At 41.3% G+C, this 19,115-nt stretch overlaps 1 protein-coding gene and 1 pseudogene across 1 annotated transcript in view; one reads left to right on the top strand and one right to left on the bottom strand.

Moving 5' to 3' along the window:
• Positions 1-19,115, top strand: part of Schip1 (schwannomin interacting protein 1) — a 609,573-nt gene that overhangs the window by 269,845 nt on the left and 320,613 nt on the right. The gene's annotated exons all lie outside the window — the stretch shown is intronic.
• LOC110290668 (small nuclear ribonucleoprotein Sm D2 pseudogene) lies at positions 2,998-3,458 on the bottom strand (annotated as a pseudogene).

The following is a 19,115-nucleotide window of genomic DNA, read 5'->3' as shown; positions in this document are numbered from 1 at the left end:
TTGTGATGTGCAAGCCTTGTAACATCCCATCAGCTTGGTGGTTAATGGACCTGTAAGTTTCCAGTCTTTCCTATATTAAACTGAAGCTAGATATCTTGGCAAATACATTTCTGTTCCAGCCTTGGTGCTGGTGCCATCTTTTGGGAGCAAAGCCAGCCTCAGTGTTTAATCACTTTATCTTAGAGGATCAACAGCTCTCTGTTCTGAGCATCGGGAGGAGGGCACAGTGATAAACACTAATAGTTAATGTGTTGGCATTCCCACTAAAGCGCATTCTAGTACATTGTTCTGTTAGTGTCTAATAACAGCCCTCGTGATTACTTTCTTTTTAAGTCAAAAACGTCTGCATATATTACAGTGAGTGAATGACTCTAAATCACTATACTTAGTCAGTCCAGAAACTAATCAGGACATTACCTCTTCTTAGAAAGCTAATGCAAGATCTGCCTGTGTCTTCCCTGCTGGGTTCCCTCCAGGAGATCAGCAGCTAAAAAGCAAAGCTTCCTGTGAGTTGTCTGCAGGAGCACCAGTGGTCAGGAACCAGCTCCGGTGACTGATCCGACCCCAACACAATCTAGGCTGAGATGCTTAGCCATCTCAGTAGCCATCGTGAATATACAGACGCTCCACTCTTGACCCTGCAGGTGTGTGTCTTGAAAAATTGTATGCAGATCAAATTACCATGCCAAGAATTGTATTGTAAAACCCACCAGGGAAATATGTTACTTAGAGGTGTCCTGCTGTTCATCTTTGTGCAGAGGATTCTTTTATCGCAGCAATAATCCATGTTTTGTTTGTAAACTTAAGTCTCTCGGCGAGAATCTGCGTGAAGTGAAGGACACATCCATTTTAATGGAGTAAGGTAGATGGTGGTCTGAGATACAGCTTCTGAACTACTCACGGGGGCTCAGCAAGCATTCGGTGAAACAAAGGGACAAATTAGTCCCTTTGGAAAAATGAAGCTCTGCCATTATTCTTAATATGCATTGATGTGTGCATGGAAGGGCCCTCTCCCTCTCCCACTGTGGTTTTGCCTTTCCTGGTAATTGTTTCCTTAGAGTAAACTTAAAGATTCTGTATGTGACTAGGGCCAGAGTTCTTTTTAACAAACCACAGGAGCATCCATCAAATATCCTTGACCTAAGCAGGTAAGGGCAAACAACTGTTTCCCTGCTTCTCCTGAGCTGGAGTTTCCAGTTCCCTGGCAGCCTCTTCTGCTCAGGCTCTGTGATCTCTGACTTACACCCTTGAAATCAACTCCAAATCCTCTTAGTCCAGGGTTCCCCCCTTTTTTTTCTTTGAAAATAGAAATTTTTCATATAATAAATTCTGATCACGGTTTTTCCTCCCCCAGATCCTCCCAGATCCTCCCAACCTCCTCACCCACCCAACTCCACACCCTTTCTTTCTCTCCTTAGAAACAACCAGGTACATTTTTAATTCACAAATATCCACCCTGCCTTTGGGCTTCTTCACACCATCATCATCATTGCTAGAGAAACTCGGATACATATATATATATATATATATATATATATATATTGATTAAAGAGATTTAGATCTAAATAATAACCAGGTCATAGCAAGGGTGAAAGCCACTTGCAAAGTCTCTCTGGGGAGGGAGCATGGGTGTGGCCACAAACAGCTCCTGGGACTGTTCTGAGTCCATCACAGGTAAATATCCTTAAGGAGCCAACCTAAGAACACCTGAGCTATTGTTGACAGGGAAGGAAAGCACCCCCTATTGTCCATCAGTAAGTCACAATAATGATGGAACATAGAATATAATCGTCTTGGCAACCAGACTTCCTCAGAGCCATGATCTGGTTTCTGTGACAAAAACTGGTCAAGAAAGAGACTCCTTTCCGTCTGAGAAACTGTTGAGACATTCAGACATTTTGATAGTCAGGTCACAGTGCTCCTAGGCCCTGCCTATACAGAGTTTTTTAAAGGTCCTTACAGACAGAAATTTCACAAGTCTACTCTCAGTCTCTTCCTCTTCCAAATGCAGTCATAGAAAAGATTTGAAAAGTATATCAGGATAGACAAAATTAATAAACTCAGTGTAACAGTTGGACCATCTTTAGTCCCTACTCCCACACTCTGTCTTCTCCTATAACCTTCACCCAGGATTTGATCTTTCTGTTAAACCAGGGTCCAGAACAGTTCTCTGTGTTCAAAATCTCAAACTCTACCTTCCAGATCGACAGGCTGTGTTGGAAAAAGACAAGCAAACTTCACCTTCCCCTGGAAAGGGTGGGGGTTGTAATCGGATTGGACACCTTTTGACATGTTCATCTTAAGGGAAATATGATAATGCAATTATCTGAGGGAGGAAGGAAAGAAGTCTTCATCAGCTTGTCCCACTGCCTGATGATGCCGACCCTAACAGGGAGTTGGGGTTGACAAGATTATCAACCTTAAAGATCTTCTGACTTGAACTTTCTGCTCAAATTCTTCTCACTATAAACCTCCACATGATTAATATTGAGTCACTAATTAAGTCACAATTTTCAGTATGAAGCCTTGGACAATGTCATACCTGGACAGAGGAGTGTAATGCTTTTTTTAAAAAAAAATTTTCTCCACAAATAGTTAATATGTTACCTATACAATTGAAAATATAGAGCCGGGCGTGGTGGCACACGCCTTTAATCCCAGCACTCGGGAGGCAGAGGCAGGCGGATTTCTGAGTTCGAGGCCAGCCTGGTCTACAAAGTGAGTGCCAGGACAGCCAGGGCTACACAGAGAAACCCTGTCTCGAAAAACGAAAAAAAAAATTCTTATACAGAAAATATATACATACACACAACTAGACACATATTTATATCCAATGTAATATGCTAAATATCCTTTTCTCTATGTTTATATGTAAATATATTTATCATTATACTTGAATTATTTTATTGATTTGTGATGCTCCCCATTCGACACTGCCCATCTTTATCTCTAAATTTTTCCTTTAGTGGTTAATGTTCATCAGATTTCTTTTTTTTTTTTAATAAAAAGCACAGGGTTTTATTTCTCGCCCTTTGGGCATGGTTCTGCAGGCCTTCGCAGGGCAGGGAGCAGGCTCTACTTGTCAGCGATGAGCGGGTTCCGCAGCACCACGATGACCGAGTCCCCACGCAGGAACATCTTGGAGATGTAGCGGTCCTTGTTGACAGGCTTGGACTTCTTCTTGCCCTTGCCACTCTTGGGGACCTCAGTCCACATCTCCTTCACATTTTCCAGCACCATGTTGCAGTGCCTGACAAAGGCCTTCACCCGGCCCAGCAGCTTCTTGTTGTTGCGACAGTTAATGAGCACTTGCGTGTTGTTCTTGACCGAGTGCGGGAGCACTGAGAGGGGACCTGTGTTGAATTCCTCCTCCTCCCGCTTCTGCAGCTCCTCTGGGGTCATCTCACTCTTGGGTTTATTGAGGAGACTTATAGGGTAGGTTTCGCTTGCAGATCACTCCCGCCCAGATTTCTGGCAAAACAAAGGCCTTCTGACGTCTGCCCACATACTTTATTCCATCCCTAATATGTAACATTTATCCCTGTCCCCGTCAAGCCTCGGCAGCCTTCTCTGACAAACCACATGCTTTCCTGACCTCACCTTTCACTCCTTCAGTGATGCAGCCTGATCTGCCTCATCCCCACCCCCCAGATTTCTCTGCACCTACTGATACCTGACCGAACAGCAGAGAGTTGACTCAGCCGCTTCACTGCCATGCAGGTGTGTGAGCTGTGAGCACCCAGACAGATGAGTCTTCACAATGGAAAATCCACATCAGCAGCCCAGAAACTCACTGTGCTTTATGTCTGTTCAGTGCTTCCCACCTCCACCCACGGGAAGGGTCTTGAATTTTAGCACCATACATTATTTTTGACTCTGTGAAATCTTCTTTCACTCCATATTATGACTTTAACATTAACCTAGCAAATGATTATTCCTATCTATGTGAGTGCCCAGTCCCAGGATTTGGAACCAGCTCACACATTGGTATACCCTCATACACAGCATGCGGAGTACACAGCACACTTTTCTCTTATGTGTGTACCTCATAAGGGGACTGCTGGATCATGACTCCACGCATGCTCAGCTTTAAGAGGTGGTTTCTCCTACTTTTTCCAAGTATGCTATGTTGTTCTATAACATTCTTAGAAGCCGGATTAAGCAGCCAAACAATCAGTCACACCCAGCCGCCCGTGCTCAGCTTAAAGTTAAGATGCCAGCACCCCATATCCTAAGAGCCGGCTAGCATGGCTCACGTCCTCTCATCGGCTGGAGCTGGTGAGAACACACAGCATTTTTATCAGTCTATGTGATGTACTCAGAGCTCCTCATCTAGATGGATTTCAGATTCCTATGTCACACACTGCACCCACCTGAGAGGTCTGTTGAAGAACACAGGTTGTAACACTTGTAATGAGGCATTGACACTCACCTGGACTTCACCTAGGCCACTGGTTTGTCCACTTTCTTTCTGGCCACTCATGTTCTTTCTCAAAGCCTCTCTTGACATCAAGTATAGATTATGTATGCTCTCTCTCCATGGAGGAGGAGAGACAATTGATGTTGATCGAGACAGAAGTTCTTAATTAAATGTCTTCCCACAAAGCAGGTTTCTTCATCTTCTTGAAGAAATGGGTCCTGTGCTAAATACCAGAGATACTTTAGTAGACAAAAGCAAATCAAAAGGGTGCTTCTGTGAACTGTAAGTAAAGAAATATAGTATAGTTTATATTTATGATAGCGCAATAATAAAGGTAAATTAGAAAGGGTTAAAAAAAAAACTCAATGGTACCTTCAGGTTCAGGTAAAAAACAAAAGAATGCAAAGGGCCTGAGGTTGAAATGTGCCTAGTGTGAACTGGGAACAAGGAGGCCCTCTGTGACTGAGTGGCTGAAGCAGAGAGAGAGAGAGGAGGGGTGGTGTGAATATCTTCAGAGAGTTAACTAGGATGGGCACGGGGCTCTCCTTCCCTAAGCACATGTGATGGTCTCTTCAGCATGAATATGCAGCAGTTATGGCGAATTTGTAAGAGGGGAGCAGCTGTGGTTGTCTAGGTAGCTCCCAGTTGTCCTCAGTTATGCGACACACCTTTGCCCTTTCATAAGCTTTTATTTGTATGCCTGTCATTCCACATCTTTGCAATTCTTGGTCATTTCACTTTTAAGTCTTTGTCCGTCTGAGAACAGGGAAATGCCTCCGATTGCAGTTGCAGGCTGGCTGGTGTGTCCCCAGATACTGTCTAGGGCAGCCCTGGTGCCATGGTCTCCAACACCAGTGAGTTTCTCTGCTGTCTGCAGTTTATAGTTTTTAGTTGTCTTGCACTTATTTATATGCTTGGAGCAATAACTGACAGTTAGACACCATGCTATTTCTTTCTCTGGTTTACATATTCATACACGTGTTGTCCTGGTTAGGGTTACGGTTGCTGTGATGAAACACCATGACAAAAAAAAAATTGGGAGGAACGGGTTTATTTGCTTACCTTCCATAGCTTAGTCCGTCACTGGAGGAAGACAGGACAGGAGCTCAGAAGGGGCTGGAACCTCGAGGCAGGAGCTGATGCAGAGACCATGGGAGAGAGCTAGCTGGCTTGTTAGCTTTATCGGCTTGGCTTGTGAGCTCCTTTGGCTTGGCTCAGCAGCTTTATTCCACGAGATGGCTTTGCTTCAGTCATTGCAAATGATGCTTCTCTTTATTTTTATGTTTTGTCAGCATTTCACATCTAGCAAATAAGGGTGCAGTTTTGTATTATCTGAACCCGGGAAGCTTGCTAAACCCTCTTGCTCATTATAATCATTTTGTTATCTGTGGCCTTTTGCTTCTGGGTAGAAAAAAAAATCATATTATCAGGTAATAAGAATAACTGTGTCTCTTTCTTTGTCATGCCCGGACATTTTGCTTCTTTGTCTCATTTTAATTCACCAGCTAGGCTCTCGGCACAATTTCCGAGTAGAAATGGAGGCATGATTTCTTACTCTTAATTTGTAAAAGGAATGAGTATAGCATTCTACTAGTACATAGTTATAATAAAGGCTTTTGCAGATACTTTTCATGTGTCAAGAAACACCTGGGGTCCTTCAAAGACTCACCAATCTGACCATGAAAAAAAAGGAGGTTTTATTCAGGCACTGGCACCAGATACTCAAAGAACCAGGCCTGTGCCTCAGAGCAGTCAAGATGCATTTCTGAATGACATAAGCCAGGGTTTATAAGGGCAAAACTCAAAAAGCTACATACGTCCTGTCTTCATGCACACGTCCTGTCTTCATGCACTCAGGGGCAGGAGCACATGCTGACATAGTTCCTGTCTAGCTGTATACATCCGCCTACATTTGATCAGGCTTGATAAGTTGTTTTCTCCGATGGTGAAATGAGCCAACTCAAACCAAATTAAGTACATAAAAACAGGCTTATTGGGAAGCCACCCTTGGCAGGTTCACTGAACTCAAGGATTAAGGCTGGGGAAGTCACGTCGGGGAGGGAGACAAGTTTAAATTTGTATGCATAATGTTCACCATTACACATCCACCTAGTGAGATTCTCTTCTCTTCTTAGTTTACTGGAAATTTTTGTCACTAGATTGCACTGACTTTTATCAAATGCTCAGTCTGCTTTATTACACACCTGGACCTGTTGGATTTCTTAAGATTAATTTTGCATTAGTGGTTTCTTTAATTGGCACGGTAACTTTCTATTGGGTTGTCGGAACTGGATTCACTGACTGTTGACTCATTGTTAGCATCCGTACAGTATAATGTTTTCTACTTGGTGGGTGTATGTGGTGGGTCTGGCATTATGTTGGGGGACTGAGCACACTCCTGTGGGACAGAGCAAAGCTGATAATTATGGTGTTGAAATTCTCCATATTATCATAGAGTTTTTGTCTTCTTTGCCGGCCAATTACTTATCATAATACATGGAATTCTCGTAGGATCACTGAGGACTTGTCCATATCTCCTTGTAAGTATACAAAGTTTACTTCTTAATATTTTGTTATTAGGCCTATATTAGTAAAATATATTACCTTCGCTAGTCAAGTGGGCCTTTTCTTCTTAGGCTACAGTTCTCAGTTCTGATAACACTTTTCATTCTAGGAGCCATGGGATTTCTCACTGAAACAGCCTTAGAGTTAGTTTCTACAAAGTACAAAGTACTTTGGTGGTCTTTTCCCTTTTAACCTTCCTAAGCATCTGTGGTATCGATGCAGCCTTGTAAGCAGACAATGAGTAGATGTCTACTAATCTGGAGCCAGGGTTTTAGCTAGAACAGACTGCATTGTGAAGGGCATGGAGCTTTAGTTGGGCCATCTTGTCTTGTGACAGTTATCCTGGAACTCTTGGTGCCCTTTCCTCTTCTTTCTTTGCTGTTTATTTATTTGTTTTTATTCTATTCCTTGTTTTCCTCTAATTGATCAGAAACTGTCCAGTTACTTCTGGTTTTGTAAATAACTTACATTCTTCATAGCAGCTAGCAGCTCTGGTTGTCCTCTCCCGTCTATGGTGTTCATTATTTTCCCGCTGTTGTTCTTTATCAGAATGTAGTTGCTAATGCCATTTTTACTAGTGATTTATGCAACCAGTGTTTACTTATATTTAGCCTTATATTCTAATTACATGGTTCATTAGTCATTTTTATGCCTCAATTTGCTCTTTTGGGTAGAATTTAATTTTTCAGGAAACAGCCTTTGGGAGTTTGTTTAGAGATTGCCTGTGGGTGGTAAGCTCATAGTTTTTGTTGGTTCATTTGTTTTGGTTTTCTGTCATAAATGACTATTATACCTTCTTTTTGAATGATGCGTTGACAAGCGTCTTTTCTGAGCACCTTCCTCAGCACTCTGTGCCCAATCTGAAAGTCCCTCTGCTGTTTCATAAAAGTAGAAGGGGGATGAGAGAGGACATGAGAAGAGTGGGGTGAGGAAGACAATGGGGGTAGCAGTGGTCAGAACACATTTTATACATTCATGGGAATGCTATGGTGATGTTGCTGTCGCTTATATAATTACTATGTGCTAATTAAAACCTTAATAGCATTCTGTTATCAGTTTAATTGCTATTCCTTCCATGTTTATTCTCATTTGATTGCCTTTGTGATGCTGGAGCTTAAACCCAAGGTTTCATGCATTCTAGGCAAGCACTTCACCATTGATCCATATCTCAGCCTTTGGAATAATGTATTTTCTGACCATGGATTTGATCTTCTCGTTGTGGCATTTTGTCTTGGCGTTCTTAGTTACCTTACCAGGTCATTGCTTGGTTTTGGATAGTGAGATGCATTTGTGCTTCCTCCCTCTGATAGTCTTAGTGATTGGCTCTTCTGCTAAATGGTCAGCAATAATCTTTCTTAAGCCAAACTCTCCCACATTCTCTTATTTTCTCTCTCTACTGCTTAGACATTTTAAACTCCTTTTTCCTAGAGGCTAATATCTTTAGTCTACCTTTCCATCGGAGCATGAATTTGTTATTGTAAGAAATATGTTTGGAGTCACAAAGAAAGAGACCACTGTCCCAACTCAAGTATCTGGACAAGGAAGACTACATTTGATCAGTGGAGCTCAGGAAAGGTGAACACACCTAGATAGGAAGTACACCCAGTTTTTCTATTCCAGGTGGTGGCTATGTCTTTGCTCCATTGACTGTGGTCTGACCTCACAATCTTATTCAATTGGCTATTGTGAAATAATTGCAACACAGGAGAAAGAAGAACAAGAAAGGAGTCAGTGCTCCAAGGAGAAAAGGGTCACTACTTCAGGCCATCAAATTCCTAGATTAGAGCCCTGAGCCTTTGTGAGCTGGAAGAATAAAACATTTGCATAAAACTTGTATAAGACAGAGGAAATAAAACGATTATGATTACTTATCTTAAATACTAAATTTATATTGTTCGATAGAAAAGACTCTCATTCCGTGTTTCTTTTCTTTTTCTATTTATTTATTCTTGTCTCATAAAATACATCTGGACCATGGTCTCTCCTCCCTCCACTCCTTGAAGAATCCTCCCAGTCTCACAGCCCCACTCCTACAACCATCCCCTCAACTTTCCTCTCCCCCAGATCCACTGCACCTCCTTCATTTACCTTCAGAAAAGAACAGATCTCCCATATATATATCAACCAAACACAGCATAACAAGATGCAATAAGATTAGGCACATACCCTCATATCAAGCCTGGACAAGGCAATCCAGTGGGAGGAAAAGGGTTCCAAGAGCAGGCAAAAGAGTCAGAGATGCCCCCATTCCCACTGTTAGGAGTCCCACAGAAATCCTAAGCTAAAACACCATAACACTATGCAGAGGACCTAGTGCAGACCCATGCAAACTCTGTGATTACCTCTTCAGTTTTGTTCAGTCCGATGAGCCCTGCTTAGTTGAGTCTGTGGGTTGTGTTCCCCTCTGGTTCCTTCAATCCTTCCATCCCCCTTTCCCTCAGGGTTCTCCTGAGGCACCACCTAATCTTTGGCAGTGGGTCTCTACATCTATTCCCACCAACTGCTAAAGGAAGCATCTCTCATGAAGATTAGGCTAGGCACTGAACTATGAGTGTTTGAGTCTACCAATCAGCTTCTGGTTCCTGGTTATATAAACAATGTCTGGCATGGACTCTCTCTTGTTGTGTGGGCCTCAGGTTAGGCTAGTCATTCGTTGGACAGTCCCAAATGCCCTGAGTCACCATTGCTCTAGCATATCCTGCAAATGGGAGAGGCTGTGGGACAGAGGTTTTATAGCTTTGTTGGTATCCCAGTACCATCAATGAAAGCTTTGCTTGGTTACAGAAGATGGCTAATTCAGGCTTAGTATCCTCCATTACTAGGAGTGCTTGCTAGGGTCACCCTCACAGATCCCTTCACAGATTCCAGAGGTTTCCACTGCAGTAGGATTTTACATTCTCCCCTAGATGCCCCCCATTCCAATAATCTCCCCCTGTACTCTCCCCTACCCATCCCTCTCTCACTTACCTGTTTCCATCCCCACCTGCTCCCAGTCCACCCATAAATATCTTTTGTATTTCCCATTCCCAGAGAGATCCATGTATCCCCCTAGAACTCCCCTTGTTACTTAAACACTCTGGGTCTGTAGATTACAGCATGATTATCCTTTACTTAACAGCTAACATCCATTTATAAGTGACTATGTATCATGTTTGTCTTTCTGCGTCTGGGTTACCTCACTAAGATTTTTTTTTTTTAGTTCTATTAATTTGCCTGCAAATTTCACAGTCGTTTATTTCCTAATGGCTGAATAATTATGCACTGTGTAAATGTACCACATTTTCTTGATCCATTCTTTGATTGAGAGACATTTAGGTCTTTTCCAGTTTCTGACTATTATAAATAAAGCTACCATGAACATAGTCAAACATCCTACCACAAGAACCCTTGTGGTAGGATGGAGCATCTTTTGGGTATATGCCCAAGAGTAGCATTGCTGGGTCTTGAGGTATATTGAGTTCCAATTTTCTGAACAACTGCCACACTGACTTCTACAGTGCTGTATAATTTAACACTCTCACCAACAATGATGACACATGCCTTAGCTTTCTCAGTATTGATAATGCATGTGTGTGAACAGGCTATGAGATTGTTATGGGGAGCCCTCCAGAGATGAACACTCACACACAATTTATAGCCACTTGAAAGTCTCTATTCCAGCAGGCTTAGACTACATTCAGGTATTGGAGACTCAAGTATATCTCTAAATGTTTAGAGTAAAGTGTTTTTAAGGTAAAACTCTCTCTCTCTCTCTCTCTCTCTCTCTCTCTCTCTCTCTCTCTCTCTCTCTCATTCGAATATCAGCAGTTGCGTGGGTGGCAGGGGTCATGGGGGGGGGGAGGGAGGGCAGAGAGTTTTGTGCAAGCAAGCTGTTTAACAGAAGCTAAGATATGTTATCTGAGTCATCTTGACCTTGGATTCCTGAACTAGAGTTGGGTTATTTTCCACCATATTCACCAAGGACAACAAATTCTAGTTAAACCTGAAATGACCTCAGTAAGAATACAAGATAAAAGCCAGGCATTTACCTTTAATACTAGCACTTGGGAAGCAGGGGCAGGCAGATCTCTGTGAGTTCAAGGCTAGCTTAGTCTTCAGAGTGAACTCCAGACCAGCCAAGGCTACACAGATAAACTCTGTCATGAAAAACAAAAACAAACAATACAAAAATAATACAAAAATGGAAAAACCTCTGCACTGTCTTGCCCTGTTACAGTATCAGCATTTTGAGCTGTGTCAAACATTTTGCATGAACCATATGTGCCATTATTGAAAAGAGGTGGCTTGTGGCATGTCCTTAAACTTCACTGAGGATCCACTCAATGAGTAGCTAACTTTTTAAATAGTATCACATACCACTCTACCTTGGGGGTAGCTGGACCAAATACCAAATTATTGCATGAAGAGTCTTTCATTGCAAAGGCGTAGCAGAATAAATTCTCCAAGGAAAATTCTGAAGTTTCCCAACAGAGGTTAATAGTCTACAAAGAAAACTCCAAAAGTGTTAATGATTTGGAACTGAGACATTTGAAACAAATATTCAAGGAGCTTTCGACAGATATGGAAAGTAGAGATTTTATCAAGTCTTCAGAGAACAATGCTTTGTGGCTGAGGGGTCACTCAGGAGATGTTAATGCTGTCGACCACTTAGGAGATGCTGATGCTGGCAGTGAGCCCCACCTATTTGTCAATAAGTGTGATCAAATGACCTGTGATTGAAAGACCAATAGCTAGGCTGTTCCGTACTGCAGCTACCAGCCATGGATAGCAACCAAATATTTGAACTGGCTGGAAAAATGGAACTGTGCAGTAAGCATCAAGGTATATACCATGTTTTTGAAGGTTAATAAGAAGGAAGTAAATAAAATTACATGCGTATTTAAAAGTGAGTAATATGCATGAGATGGTGAATACGATCAAACCACATTACCTGCTTGCTTAAAATTCTCAAAAATATAAAAAATTTATACTAAAATAAAATATATTATCTAATAGAACATATTGAATTCAATAAGGTAACTATTGACATTAATTTAAACTGTTATTATTTTACTTCTTTTAATGTGACTAATAGAAAATGTTCAGTTGTGTATGTAGAATTTTACAATATATTTATGTATACTGTAATATTTTTGTAGTAGTTAGCCACAAATTTCGTAAGAAATTACCAAAAACTAAATGGCTTAAAATAACACAGATTCACCATTTTACAGTACTGGAAGTCACAGGGAATCTAAGGGAGACATTTTCTTCTTCCTTCCTTCCTTCCTTCCTTTCTTTCTTTCTTTCTTTCTTTCTTTCTTTCTTTCTTTCTTTCTTTCTCTCTCTCTCTCTCTCTCTCTCACTTTCTCTCTCTCTCTTTCTATCTTTCTTTCTTTCCTTTTTATAGCATCAGTCTCAGAGCTGTGAAACAGAGTCTTCGGGTTGTTCTTTATCTCTCACTTTTACCTGTCATCTCTCCTGTGGTAGCTCCTCCTCCTCCTACCTCACCTCCCTCCTTATAAGGATGTCTTGGTTAAATTTTGTTCCTCTAAATAATCCAGCATGATGTCCCCATCTCAGGATCATTGACAAGGCCACACGGGCATGTGAAAGTAGGGCATGGATATTTATTTGGTTGGGCATCTTGCCTAGTACAGTATTTGTGTGTTCTGGAAAACCCCCTTGTGTATCCTCATGCTCTCATCCCTTCCGTACTACATAAGTGGATTCAGGAAGAGGAAACTAATGATCTTATTAATTCAGTATCACAATGCCCAACATTGGATCTAAAAACTCAATGCATTTTTAATGTTTGGTTTTGTTTGGGTGTGTGTGTGTGTGTGTGTGTGTGTGTGTGTGTGTGTGTGTGTGTTTGTGGTGATGGAACATAAGCCCAGGGCTTCGGGACCATTTGGCAGCCACTCTATCATATAGCTATGATTTCAGTCCTAAGTCTGATTTTCATATAGATTCAATAGAGTATCCAAAGACATTGTGACATAAATATCACAGATTATCAACAATCCAGGAACTGGTGAGATGGTTCAGTGTTTAAAGGTTCTTGTTTCTGAGCCTGGCATCCTGAGCTCAATTCTGGGACCTGCATGGTAGAAGATAACTGACTCCCGATTGTTGTCCTCTAATCTTCACAAACATGCCAAAGAAGGGAGGAAGGGAGGGAAGGAGGAAGAAAGGGAATGAGGGAGGAAGGAAGGAAGGAAGGAAGGAAGGAAGGAAGGAAGGAAGGAAGGAAGGAAAAGGAAGAAGAAAGAAAGAAAGAAAGAAAGAAAGAAAGAAAGAAAGAAAGAAAGAAAGAAAAGAAAAGAAAAGAAAAAAGGAAGGAAAAGAAAAGAAAGAAAAGAAAAGAAAAGAAAAGAAAAGAAAAGAAAAGAAAAGAAAAGAAAAGAAAAGAAAAGAAGAAAATAAAAATTCTGGGCCCTTATTCAAGAGCTGTGTCATGTTTCTCAGTCAGTTCCCTCCCTTCCTTGGTAGATAGCGATAAAATCTGGGCAGATTTGTACAGTTCACATACAGTGTAATAAGCTGAAGGGCTTATTTGTATCCTTTGGAAGAATTTAATTTTTAAATTATTTTTACATTTATTATACAAATGTGTTGGGGGAATTTCCCCTGCCTAAGCTTTTGTGGGAGGACTGGTACCAGTCTGGTACCCACATAGTGGGGAAATCATACAAATACCCATGATAGCCGTCCCAGAGAGGAAGTAAAAACACTGGCAACGGGGAGTCTGGAAGGAGTGACACTAGTCTATGAAGATCCTCTTACACCAAAATAATGGAAGATAAAGATCACTCTTCGGGAAAAGGACAGTAGCCCAGTTACTCTCTGACACTGTGATGAAAAACCCTGGTACAAGCTGCTCAAAGGAGAGAGGGCTGATTTGGGTTCACAGTTACAGAAGGATGCAGTCCGTCATGGTAGGGAAGACATGACAGCCAGCAGAGAAAAGCCTGGTGGCAGGATCAGGAGGTTGAATGACTGGTCACACTCTTGGAATAGGGCATAAGCAGGGCTATAAAGTTAGGGCTGGGCTATAAAGTCTCAAAGTTTGCCTGCCCCCAGAGAACCACTTTCTAAATAGTGTCATTAGCTGGGGGCAACATAGTCAAATTCATGAGCGTATAGAGGATATTTCACATTCAAACGACAGCAAAGATATGAGCTGGGTCTGGAAGACTTGAAATGAATCATAAGCATCAAATCTAACAACTGCATCGCCTGACTCCAGTCTCATTTAATAGTCACGACTTAAAAGCTTTGAGTTTTCCTTTTTTCATCTCTTCAACATTAACCTTGGAGGTTAGATCAATGGAAGAAGTAAGGACACAGAAAATGAGGGCAAAGGGAAGAAAAGAAAAAGCATGGAAATAATTGCAGCCCCCACACTTCCTGTCGACAGTATAAAACTTAGATCTGAGAAATGCAACTATAAACTAGCTTGTCAAAATAACAGATACTGGCCAATTTTCGGGAGTATTGGAGGCACATGGTCTAACTTATTATACATTTCAAAACATTTAAGATTCTGCTATGGTCTAAATATACCACCAATGCAGTGCATTTACATATTCATAAATTATACATGGACACATTATTCTCGTATCTATGCATTCATCCCTCCATCTATTAAACAGCAACTTTATCCTGAGGGTTCTACCAAGATTCTGATTGGAGGAATTTGTGAGGAACAGCCTAGATAACCATGTCACAATTATTAATTAAGCATCTCTAAGTACTGGCATTTCCAGAGCCCACACAGACATCCTGCCTCACACTTGGCCTTGTATTTGGACCTCACAGATGACTGGACAACAGTTTGTCTCAACTGGCAAGAGGAATGAACACGGGATGTATGCGCTGAACTGAATGGTAAAGCCTGGGGTAGAATTGGAGCTCTTCAACAATCCAGAATAGAAAAAGGTGCCTCTGCTCACACTGCTACTAAAAAGTCTCATGGACTACTTATTAGATAAAATACAGAATGTCCCCACAAATGGTACTAAGTGTTTTTACAGCAAAAGGTTAGAGAGAAGGGGCTCACTCCTGTGGAAATGCTGCTTGTTCAAGACGTAATTTCGACGATGTAAAAGGTTAGAAATAACCTTCGTTTAATTTTCTGATAATAATAGGATCTGGCTACCTTTTCAGGGAACTGAGAGAAGTATAAAGGCCCAGTGGTCTCAAACCGTGACCGGAAGTCAGTTGGCCCTTCCAGTGAGATGGCTTTCCTCTTCAGAATTAGAACTAGTGGCCGACAGAGTCTAAGGCAGGACTCCTACTAAGCCCTTCCTGTAATCTGTGGACTTCTGGAGACTGTGGCAAATATACCATTGTGCCACATCTCACAGATAGAAGTCAGGTCGGTCTGAAAAACCACACCTCAGACCTGAAAAGCCTCCCGATGTGCATCATGCTCTCCCTGTCACCTCTACTTCACAAGTGACAGTGAACGCTAAGTGATACTGATAGCATTTTTATGGACAAATATTACAATTTGTGGGGAGAACTTCTGTTTCTGGGCACACAGGATAGACAAGCTGTGATGTCTCTCCCTCGCTGTGCGTACACATAACAATCCTGGCTATTACCCATAAAGCAAAGAAGGCAGGGTGACAGAGACCTCTGGATCCCTGGGGAGGGATTTTGCCTTGCCCCATATGTTCCAGACTTAAAGAAAATGAGAGCCCAGAAGCACCAATGGATGCAGGAAAATCTCAATAGATATCTGATTTCTTTGACCAATGGAAAGCTTGTAAGACTGTAATATTTAGACAATATTCACATTACTGCTGTCTGATACTGCTGAGAAAGCCATCCAGGCCTAATCACACTAACAGAGGAGTCCAGACCTCCACATTGAAGTGTTGCAGGAAATCAAGTATGGAATCAGAAAGGCCAAGCTTGCCGACAAGTAACCAGTGTGCCATCACCATCCTCCTCCTCCTCCTCCTCATCATCATCATCAATCACCACAGTGACATCAGACATCAGTGTGCCCTGAACCTGTGACATCAGACACTTCTGCATAAGGAGCCCTACACTCCTTATCTCACCTGGAAGAAAATTCTAAAACTCATAATGGAAAGGTAAAAGGACTCAAATATCTAAAACAGATTTTAAAGCAAAAATAAAATCTGTTCGATTTTAAGCTAGTGTTTAGCTAAGTGATCAAGACAGCATGAAGCTGTCTGAGGGAGACATGTAGATCAAGGAATGTAAATCCTCAATTATCTCAAAAGATGTAAATTTTAAAAATATCATGCTGTAGCCTGCACATTTAAATGAGGCTCATTCAATAGTGGTTTCTTTGTATGAATTTCTATATATGTACAGGAAGTATGGGAGTTATATTTCTCTCTAAACAGTTTTCACACATTGAAGCATTGGAGAAATTACTTTATAAATTAAAGCTGAATTATAGGCCATATTTATATAATTCTTATAGTACATTTCGAAATATTTATTTATTTATTTATTTATTTGGAGAGAGAGAGAGAGAGAGAGAGAGAGAGAGAGAGAGAGAGTGAGTACATGCACGTGTGCACACTACGGTGTGTCTATGATGCTTGGAAGACAACGGCCTGGGTCAGCCCTCCCTTCCCACCTGATGAGACAGTATTTCTTGTGTTCACTGATGCTCCAGGCTGGCTCACCATGAACAATAGGAAATTCTCCTGTCTCTTTCCATTTCCAGTAGGGGTACTCTGGGATTAGAGATGCTCACACTACTATGTCTGGCTTTTACTTATAACTGAGGATTTAAACTCAGAGTGTTTTGCAAAGTCTATTGAGCCGTCTCCTCAACCCACATTTAAAAATATTTTGAGTATGATTTCTAAAACAGTCCAGATGCAAAATCTCTGATTTTTAAACTGTGTTAGATAATTTGCATAATTTTATAATCTGACAAAATAACAATTTGGAAACTCAGAAATATGAGCTCTATTTACAGTTGTGCTCTGGAATGCAACCATGTGTGCTCCAGTGAGACTTAAAACTCAATTGCTGTGCCATCAATAAAAAGTAACATCAAGATATCCAATGTTGTTTTAAACTATATATACATATGTGGCTTTCATATGGCAAATACTTTTTAAGGATGCTGTCTATGTTAAGGTTCTCTTGAGTAACAGAAGTGATAAAACTGACATATATTACATAGGGAACTCATTAGCTTATGTTACACAATAGGGGTTGGATAGTCCTACAGTGACTGTCAGCAGGCTGGAGAAGCTGAGAACCTGGTCTCTCACTTTATGAGGCTGGATCCCTCAGCAGTCCCATTCTGGCAGTTATGGCCTAAAGTATGTATGTATGCATGTATGTATGTATGTATTTAACTTTTATTTATTTTTGTTTGTTTGTGTGTTTTATTATTCTTTCATATATTGCATCTCTACTGCAGTTTACCCTCCTTCCTCTCCTCTAAGACCCTCCCTCCTTCCCTCCCTCCCTCCCATACTTCCCCCTCTCCACAGATTCACTCATCCTCCTTCATGTCTCTTCAGAAAAGGGCGAGCCTCCCAAGGATATCAAACACACGTGGTATACCAAGTTGCAGTAATACTAGGCACTAGACAACCTAGTAGCAGCATCAGGGTTCAAAGGGCAAGCAAGAGTCAAAGACAGCCCCCACTGCCAGTGTCCCACAAGGAGTCCCACAAGAAGAGCAAGCTACCTGACCATAATGTATAGGCAGAGGGCCTAGGTCAGTCCCACACAGGCTCCCTGATTATAGGTCCAGTCAGATTAGTTGATTTTGTGGGTTTTATGTGATGTCCATGACCTTTCTGCTCATCTCTCTTCATGTCTGGATCACTACAGAATGGTGCTGTCAATTCTAGGAAACAGAAAATATCCTCATAGGTCAGCCTCATAGGTCAACCTCATAGGTCAGCCTGGAGGTGCGTTTTAGTGGATCTCCAATCTAATCAAGTTACAACCAAAATTAGTCACTCTCAAACTCTCAATACCCTCAAAACTTAGAGCCACTAGTCTTTCTTTCATTCATTTCTTTCTTTCATTTTTATTCTTCCTTTATTTATCTTTTGAGGTAGGTCTCACTATGCAGCTCTAACTGGTCTGAAACTCACTATGTAGGTCAGGGTTGACCTTGAACTCACAAAAACCCACTTATCCCTCCTCCCACCATGCCCAGCAAAGCCATTATTCTTAACGTATGACAACTCATTTTATCTGAAGTAAGTTTATAAAATGCAAATTTATGTTTATTAATATAGCTGATGATCAGGATTTTCTGATGCAGATACATATTCAGTTTTACTCTCTGTGACTTGCTATGCACATCTTCCAGGTGTTTAATTCAGTTTTTACTATTAATACAATGTTTTGTTGACATGTAAACACTCCATTTATTTAAGCATGTTCCTACCCTCTGGCAATATTTCCAGAAGAAAAAAATGTATAATGTTGCTTTTCAAATACTATTAACACAGATATCAAACTTCTGCACAGCACTGTAGAATGTAAAAAATATTTATCCTAAGTGCAGTATGTGATGCGCACATGGCATCCCAGCTGGGAACCACTCAGAAGACATTTGCTGAGATGAAAGTGACTCTCCCAAGATCACTCACAGTAACTCACAGTGAAGACTCTAGCCAAGGTGACAGATGCCAGGTCTAGTGACTTTCCATTCACCAAACTTAGTGGTCAACTGTGAGTGTTCAGACGCTCAAAGTCAAAGTGGCCCAAATTATTGATGACTATTCCTGAGGTGGTTGTCTTCAAGAGGAGACAATACTGACAGTTATATGCTACTGTTTCCTTTGGTGGACACAGTATAGAGGGTGCTTAACTGAGATGTGGGCTTTGCTAACATGGAGAGTGGGCAGCCACCCTGCCATCAACTAAAAAGGGCAGCCATCTTCAAAGCCAGTGCATGACATTAGAGAAAACTGAAGAGAGATACGCATGTGAAAATAGCTCAGTAATTGCTTCAAAAAAGAGACACTGTTTTATAATTTAACCCCCCCCCATGCTTGGCATTAATCAGTTAGGGGCTGAAATCAGAGTCACTGAATACATTTTATAGCTCAGCTTCTCACTGAAAGAAATGGTACATGTCACAAGGAAATAATTCCACTGGTCTGTGTGTGGTTGCAAT

This window comes from Mus caroli, unplaced genomic scaffold, assembly GCF_978045245.1.
Source record: "Mus caroli unplaced genomic scaffold, Mus_caroli_1 scaffold_3, whole genome shotgun sequence".
NCBI classification, from domain to species: Eukaryota; Metazoa; Chordata; class Mammalia; order Rodentia; family Muridae; genus Mus; species Mus caroli.
The sequence above is the reverse complement of the archived record's forward strand: the minus strand, read 5'-3'. Positions and strand labels throughout refer to the sequence as shown.